This window comes from Petaurus breviceps, unplaced genomic scaffold (assembly GCF_028583685.1).
Source record: "Petaurus breviceps papuanus isolate PSGF00001 unplaced genomic scaffold, PetGlider_PUasm1.0 90723, whole genome shotgun sequence".
NCBI lineage: Eukaryota > Metazoa > Chordata > Mammalia > Diprotodontia > Petauridae > Petaurus > Petaurus breviceps.
The window spans coordinates 3,043,042-3,051,126 of record NW_027187323.1 but is presented as its reverse complement, the minus strand read 5'-3'; positions in this window follow the sequence as shown (position 1 = coordinate 3,051,126).

Sequence of the window (8,085 nt, the reverse complement as noted above, 5' to 3'; positions counted from 1 at the left end):
ACTCATCTCCCTAAGTTCAAATCCAGCCTGATACTTAGTAGCTGTGTGACCCTGTGCAAGTAACTTATCCCTGTTTGCCTCAGTTTCCTGATATGTAAAATGAATTGGAAAAGGAAATGACAAACCACTTGGGTATCTTTGCCAAGAAAACCCTATATAGGGTCGTGAATAGTCTGACGCAACTAAAACTACTGAACAACACTACATCACTAATACTAGCTACTTTCCCAGGGTTAGGGGTGAGTATAGGAATGGGGAGGTTACCAGTAAAAGTTTGTCTGAAGAGTCAAGGTGAAAGAAGAATCAAGGAAGAGGAAAGGATGAGAAAAAGGATGCTAGACTCAACAAAAGCAAATCTTTGCCTGCTTCATAATTTGCCTGGAAGATGAGAGAATCTATGATGATTCTGAGAAATCTGGCAAGCCTTTCACTGATAGCACTTTCCAGCATTTCCTATAAAAAGGTAGGACTGTGAGGAAGAAACAAAGACAATAAAGCTTAGGACTCTAGGCCGGAGGTTGGTTGGAGAGGTCTTAAAAGCACAAAGAAGGATAGAACTGCTAATTCCTGACAGAGAAACAATAGAATTTTAATTGGATAAATGGTACCCAGACAGTTCAGTAATGGACACTTTAAATAAAATACTATGGCAGGAGTTTTATATACCCTTAAAAGTAGCCATAAGTAGATTCCTCTTGTTAAGAGACAATCATATTATATTGCGTGACCAAGAAATAAAATCTTGCTGGGGAGCTGACATCATTCTGAGGTTTCAATATAGGTGTCTCTTTTGTTCTTTAGAACATTTGCCCCTACTTCTTTCCCAGTACTTGCAAGACTGGGTCCTATTCAGGCCAACCCAAGGTAGGTCCCATCTCCAGCCTTTTGGTACAATGATCTCCCATTATGGTCTTTTGGGAAACTGATGATCCATGCTTACAGCTCATGAATTATCTTTTGATGGTGTTAATATGAAATCAATTTCTGAGAAGACATCAGTGATAGATGCCAAGGTTAACACGAGGCAATAAATGGCTATGTCTATAAAGCTATTAAACCAACCATGTTCATTATGGGTGATTACTTTTTTTTTTTTTTTACAATGACAATTACAGGGAAATGAATACCATGCTGGATGAATTAATAATAGATGTTTTAGATGTCATCCCAAGACAGAAAATTAAAGTAAAATACATCATTGGTCTAAACTTCTTCCATAGAACATCACCATGATGGATGTTCTCCTTCCTGGTAAATAAAGTACCTTTATTTCCCTGAGATACGTCATCCATCTTCCTTTTTAACTTTCATTCATCCAACTTCCTGTGCCCTGATTTCCAACTTCTTTTTGACCCAGAATTCTTTGGTACTATATGCTTTGCCTTCCTCTCTTCTGTGTAGCACTGCTCAGAGAAGGAATCAATTTAACCGTTCATTTGGACAGCCTTCACATTTTCTCTTGGTCATGGCCATTTCTCTGTTTTCCAAGTAGTATAAGATACCTTCGCATATGTATGTTCCAATGAAATCTTTATACCTTTATGATCCCTTTGATGATGGGCAGAATGTATGGGGGTCAAAAAGCTGAGTGTATTTGAAAGGGGCTGGTATGCTAACTCTTCTTTCGAGCCCCATTGCTCTACCTACCATACCCCATACCATGTCCTTCTTTTGAAAAAAGGTGAAAGAATGAGAGGACACTCAAAGTTCTGATTGGTTACACAATTTTTGATGCTCCTTATATTAGAGCTAATGTACTGTATGATAGTATCCAAAAGGATCTTACATGCTACAGAATTGGACTGAGTCTAATAAGATGAATTTCAATAGGGATAAATGCAAGGTGTAGTACATCGATACACAAGTACCACTTCACAGGTACAAGATGGCAGAGGCATAGTTGTTCTGAAAATACATCTGGGGAAAAATTCTACAGAGTTCTGGCTCGTCATATTGTGTGCCTTACTGCCTAACATTTTTATAAAGGTCAAATATAATAAATGTGAAGAGCAAGGACATCCTGGAAGGGGTAAAGAGACCAGGGACATGCAATCCGAACCCCCAAGCATGTGTAGAAGGAGACAGAAGCCTGCTGCTGCCAGGCAGCAAGCCCCAGGCTGTCAGCCTTGCTGATTGAACGTATGTGAATCACATATCTTTTTTTGGTACTTCCTAGTAGCAACGTCTTGTTTTTTTTTCACATGCCTACTATTTCCCAATCTAACTGCCACTTCTAGTGAACATCTTCATGCCTATATTATAGAGGGCCTTTCAAAACATTGGACCTAAGGCTATTGATTTCCATACTCTAGAAGTCACCATCCTATAAAATAAGAGATTGAGGGGTGGTTTCCTGAGGACAACCCTATGGTACAGATAGGTGGTATAGTAAGTCAGCAATTTTGCCCAGCTCACCCAAAATACCTCTTTCACAACCACCTAAAAAAGGCACTGGACCAAATTCTGATCAAGAAAACCAAGTGGAAGTCACAGAGATTCACTTTTCAAGTCCAGGGCAGCCTAAAAAGATAGATAAGCTTGTTCTCAATGGCAGTGGTAGGGGGCATGCCACCACCCAGGAATGGTAAGACAGTTGAGACTGAATACTGGGAACACTAGGGCAGAAAGAGATCCCAGGGGATCCCTGAACCAGTGTTGGAAACAAGAACTGAAGCCAGTTGGAAGCTCTGCCACCCCTTGCTCAGTTCTAGGTCATAGTTCCAAGCTGGAGAAAAGAAGTTGAAAGCAAGGGAGACTGAAGCAATGCACAGAACAAGAAATAGGTTCTAAAAACTTAGCTGAGCCCAAGTTGGGGGGTTGGGGGGTGGAGGGAGAGAGATTATATGAAATGAAATATAAATATCTAACTATTGGAGAAATATTAACTGCTCATGAGTAGGCTGAGTCAATAAAATAAAATAGCAATATTTCTTAATTTTTTTATTCAGTGTCATACCAACCAGGCTATCAAAAAATTAGAGATACAGAAAAAATAATAACAAAATTCATCTAGAGGAACAAAAAGCCAAGAATATAAAAGGCATTAATGAGAAAAAATGGAAAGGAAGGAGGACCAGCAGTACCAGATCTCAAATTCTACCTCAAAGTTGTGATCATTGGAACATTTTGGTGCTAGGTAAGAAATAGGGAGGTTCATCAGCAGAACAGATTAAGTATGCAATACACAGAAAGAAATCAACACAGTAATAAAGTGTTTGATAACTAAGATCCCAGCTACAGGGGCAAGAACTCACTTATTGACAAAAACCTGAAGTTTTTGCACACAAAAAACAAAAAAGCTAAAATTAGAAGAAAAGCAGGAAACTGGAAAACAAATCTTTATAACAAGTTTCTCTGATAAAGGTCTAACTTTCATAATATATGGGGAAGTGAGGCAAATTCATGAGAAAAAGAACCAATTCCCAATTGGTAAATGGGAAAAAAATATAAGTTGTTGTTCATGCTTCGATTTTGAAGAGAAACAGTGACATCATGGGGTGATGTCTTGATTTGTGTGAGAATTGGATTTAAGAGAGGCAGAGCTGTGCAGTCATCGGCCTCACTCTTCCTTCCTGAGTCATTGAAGTCCAGTGGCAAGACAAGTCAGGATGACTGGCGATGGTCTGGAATACAGTGGATGAGCTTGGCATCTTTAATGTCTGACTGAACTCTAACCTCCCCACAGGTCCTGCTTCAGCTACCTTTATGGCCTCTGGAACAAATTGGTCTCATGTGACCATTCCACCAGGAGAAGTCTTCCCATGCTTGGGGTAGACATCCCTCCAATTCACCAGTGGGTTTGAGGTGTCAGTTACCTTCAACCTAATTTAACCCAGCTGCTGAGACAGTTTTACCCAGGTTTGGCCGCTGCTCCTGCTACAGCTTCTCGGTGCCACAGGTAAGAGTTGGGTGAAAGGTGAACACCAAGGGTGGATGAGCAGCCCTGAAAAGGGCTTAGCAAGCCTTCACACCAGAGGTACTGGTCCTTTCTGAACACCCCACAGGAGTAGGCAGATTTCAGAAAAAGAAATCAAAGTTATCAATAACTCTATTAAAAAAATACTCTAAATCCCTAATAATTAAAGAAATGTACATTTAAACAACTCTGAGGTACCACCCATTGGATTGACTAAGATGCCAAAAAAGGGAAAATGGTAATTACTGGAAGAGATGTGGAAAAACAGGTACACTAATGTCACTTAACCTCTTTGCCTCAGTTTCCTCATCTATAAAATGGGGATGATAATAGCATCTGTCTCCTCAGGCTATTGTGAAAGTCACATAAGATAATTGTAAAACACTTAACCCAGTGCCTGGTAGATAATAAACCTATATAAATGTTAGCTGTTAACTTTACCATCAATGCATTGTTGGTAAAGCTGTGAACTAGCCATTTGGAACTATGCCCCAAAGACATTGTTTAATTGTGAATCCTCCTTCAACCAGACATCTGAAAGTTATCTCTTCCCATTCTACTCTAATTTTTTTTTTCTTTATGGAGGGGGGAAGGTAGAGCAATTGGGGTTAAGTGACTTGTCCAAGCTCACACAGCTACTTTTTTGTGTTAAGTGTCTGAGGCTGGATTTGAACTCAGGTCCTCCTGACTCCAGGGCCGGTGCTCTATTCACTGCACCACCTAGCCTCCCCACTACTCTAATTTCTTAATGATGTGTTAGGTCAACTATTCATTTGGATTTAATATTCTGTATAGCATAACTGTTGATCTGTCTATTTTATGCCAATCTACTTTCCAATTTTCCCAGAAGTTCTTATCAGCCACTTTTTCTAAGATCTGCTAAAAAGTGGTAAAGACCCCAGAAATTCCTTGGGATATACATTCAAATTGGTAGAATCCCATTGAACTAATGAAAACTGTCTCTTCCTTATCTTCATCAGTCACGAGGACCTGATGGCATCCAATTGCTATTTGATCAGCAGACAGTAACAGGGCATTCTGAACTCTCCTCATAATGATGAGGTCACTCCAAGTCCTTGTCACATTTACAATGGTTATCACCTTGGAAAACCAGAATAGCCTGGAGCTGAGGGAATGCTGAGACAGGAGGTTGTAGGAGCAAGGAAATATAGTAGGAAGCACTGATGTGTGTGGAAGAGGAACAAAGAGGAAGGAGATGAGGCCCAAGTAGGACATTGTGCTTTAGTCCACTGAGGGTAACAGAGAGAGAAAAACACAAGATCCTGAGTTCTATTTAATCCCAAATTATTTTTTAGCATGGAAGAAGTTTGTATACGAATGATATGACTGAACAGAGGTATAGACACATTTATCTTGGCTAAAAAAACCTCATTCTAGGGATAGCTTTGGTATTTTTCCCAATTTGCTCTGAGTTGAGTAGCAGAAAGAACACTGGATTTGGAATCAGATGACCTGACTTCAAATCTAGACCCTGCCACTTACTACCCATGAGCACCTGGATGTCACAGTGGATAGAACAGGAAGTGAAGTCAGGAAGACCTGAGTTCAAATTTGGCCTCAGTCATATACTAGCTGTAGGACCCTGGGCAGGTCACTTAACCCTGCTTGTCTCAGTTCCTCATTTGCAAAATGAGCTGGAGAAGGAAATGGCAAACTACTCCAGTATCTTTGCCTAGAAACCTCAAATGGGCTCACAGAGTAGGACATGACTAAAAAGACTGAAGAACAATAATATCCTTGGGTCCCTCAGCAAATCACTTCAATTCGATAAACATTTATTAAGTACCTATGTGCCAGGCAACTGTGCCAAGTGCTGGAGATACAAGAAGAAGAAAAAGGAAGCTTTATACAGGAAAAAAGGAAACAGGGAAAGTCCGGGAATTAAGACTTCCTGTAGAAGGCGGGATTTTATTTGGAACTAGAAGAAGTCAGGGAGGCCAGCAGTTGGAGCAGAGGAAGGAGAGTGTTCCAGGCTTGGCAACAGTCAGAGAGAATGTCCAGTGCCAAGAGACAGTGTCATGTTCTTGGAACAGCCAGGAGGCTAGTGTCTGAAATGAGAAGTACATGTTGGGGAGTAAGGTATAAGAAGTCTAGAGGGGGTTAGGTTTGAAGGTCTTTGAATACCAAACAGTATTTTGTATTTGATCCTAGAGGCAACAGGAAGCCACTGGAGTTTATTGGGGATGGTGGGGGGGGGGGGGGGAATATGATCAGACTTGTGTTTTAGGAAAATCATTTTAGTGGCTGAATGGAGAATGGATTGGAATAGGGAGAGACTTGAGGCCTTAGTTTTTTTCATGCATAAAATGAGGGGGTTTGGATTTGTTGTTCAGTTGTTTTTAGTTGTGTCTAAGTCTTCATGACCCTATTTGGCATTTTCTTGACAAAGGTACTAGAGTGATTTACCATTTCCTTCTCCAGCTCATTTTACGGATGAGGGAACTGAGGCAAACTGGGTTAAGTGACTTGCCCAGGGTCACACAGCTAGTGTCTGTGTTTGGGCTTGGATTAGATAGCCCTTAAGGAACATGTTAACTCTAAATAAATGTTTCTAGTCCTTCTAAAGTAATACCCTATAACAATTTAAGATATTGTGCCTCCCAGCTATATTTATACTAGGGGTTCCTGTCTATTTAACTGCTTGTCTTGTCTACTAACATGTCTTTATTTAAAGGAATGCATCACAGATACCATGATGTTTGTGTGAGATGGGACATGTTAAGCCAGGGCCCCTTGTCTTATACCTCTCAGATTTATTGCCTAAACTCCTCAGACTGGCCCTGTCTAAAAGGAAGAATCTGGCATGGTTTAGTCTATGTTCTGGATTTCATTGTTCCCCCTTAATCCACCCAAACCAGACCTGCTAACCTTCATTTTCCCCGTGATTCTTATTCCACCCCCACCCCCCAATTGCCTTTAGGTAAGGAAATCACAATGTTTGCATTCCTCTACTTTTCAAGGTAGTTAAAGAAAAAATATAACCGAAAATCAAATTATGGTGGGGAAAAAAATGAGGCTGAAACATCTCGAAAACTCAGATGAAAAAACTAGTGACTGAGCTCAACTGCTACATTGTCAAAAGTCTAGGAAAAATAATTTTGGTTTTCTGAGCCTGTGGCCCCTGAGGCAGAAAGATCGGAGGATCATGGCTCTGAGCTAGGAAGGGAACTTAGAAGCTGTCTAGTCCAACCCCTTCATTGTGCAGATAAGCAAACTAAGACCTAGAGAGGTGATTAAGTTAGGTATTCTAACTGCAAAGCCAGGACTGTTCCATTGAACCACGATGGATATTTAATGGACCCTCTCCAGAGACAACAAAAGAATGTGCAACCCTGATATCAGAGACTCAAGATGTGAAGAACCTGGGGCACATTTGGGGGGCATTGTTCATATCTCTAGCTTATAATAGCCTCATTCCAACAAATCTGGAAAGATCCTTACCTGACCCCAGCTGTTAAATGGACACCAACTACCTGTGCAAGTACAACACAAAAGGATATTATAAGTTTTATTGAAAGAACAGGGAATACAAAGCAGAAACCTCAGAAAACAAATAGAGGAAAAAAAAGCAAAAAAAAGGGGGGGGGGCGATTAGGAGGTGCAGTGAATAGAGCACAGGCCCTGGAGTCAGGAGGACCTGAGTTCAAATTAGGCCTCAAACCCTTAACACTTACTAGCCGTGTGACCTTGGGCAAGTCACTTAACCCCAATTGCCCCTCCAAAAAAAAAAAAAGGCAAAAGAAAACAAATAGAAACCCTTCAATAAATATCTCCCAAAGATCAAGATAAGCTTCTAGTCACTTTCATAGCTAAGTATGCAGGCTCCCCTCCAGCTGCCCTCCCTTGACCATAGTCTCTGGCCCTGCTGTTTGCTATTGACCTTAGTGCAGGGTTACTGTGCCTAGACTGGAACCGCAGTGCTGCTGCACTTGGCCACTGGTTTTTCAACTGAATGTTGAAGATATTTTAGCCTAATTTGTTTTTCCAGATAATTTTATTCGAAGCTGTTTTGTTCCCTGTAAGGTAACTCTACTGTTGCTTAGTACTTGGGGGAGGTGCTTCAGGTGTTGATTTGTCTTACAGGCCCCCTCTGCAGTTCCTCATTGCCCCCAGCAGGTGTCACCGGGTCTTCATGGCTTCCGCACCCT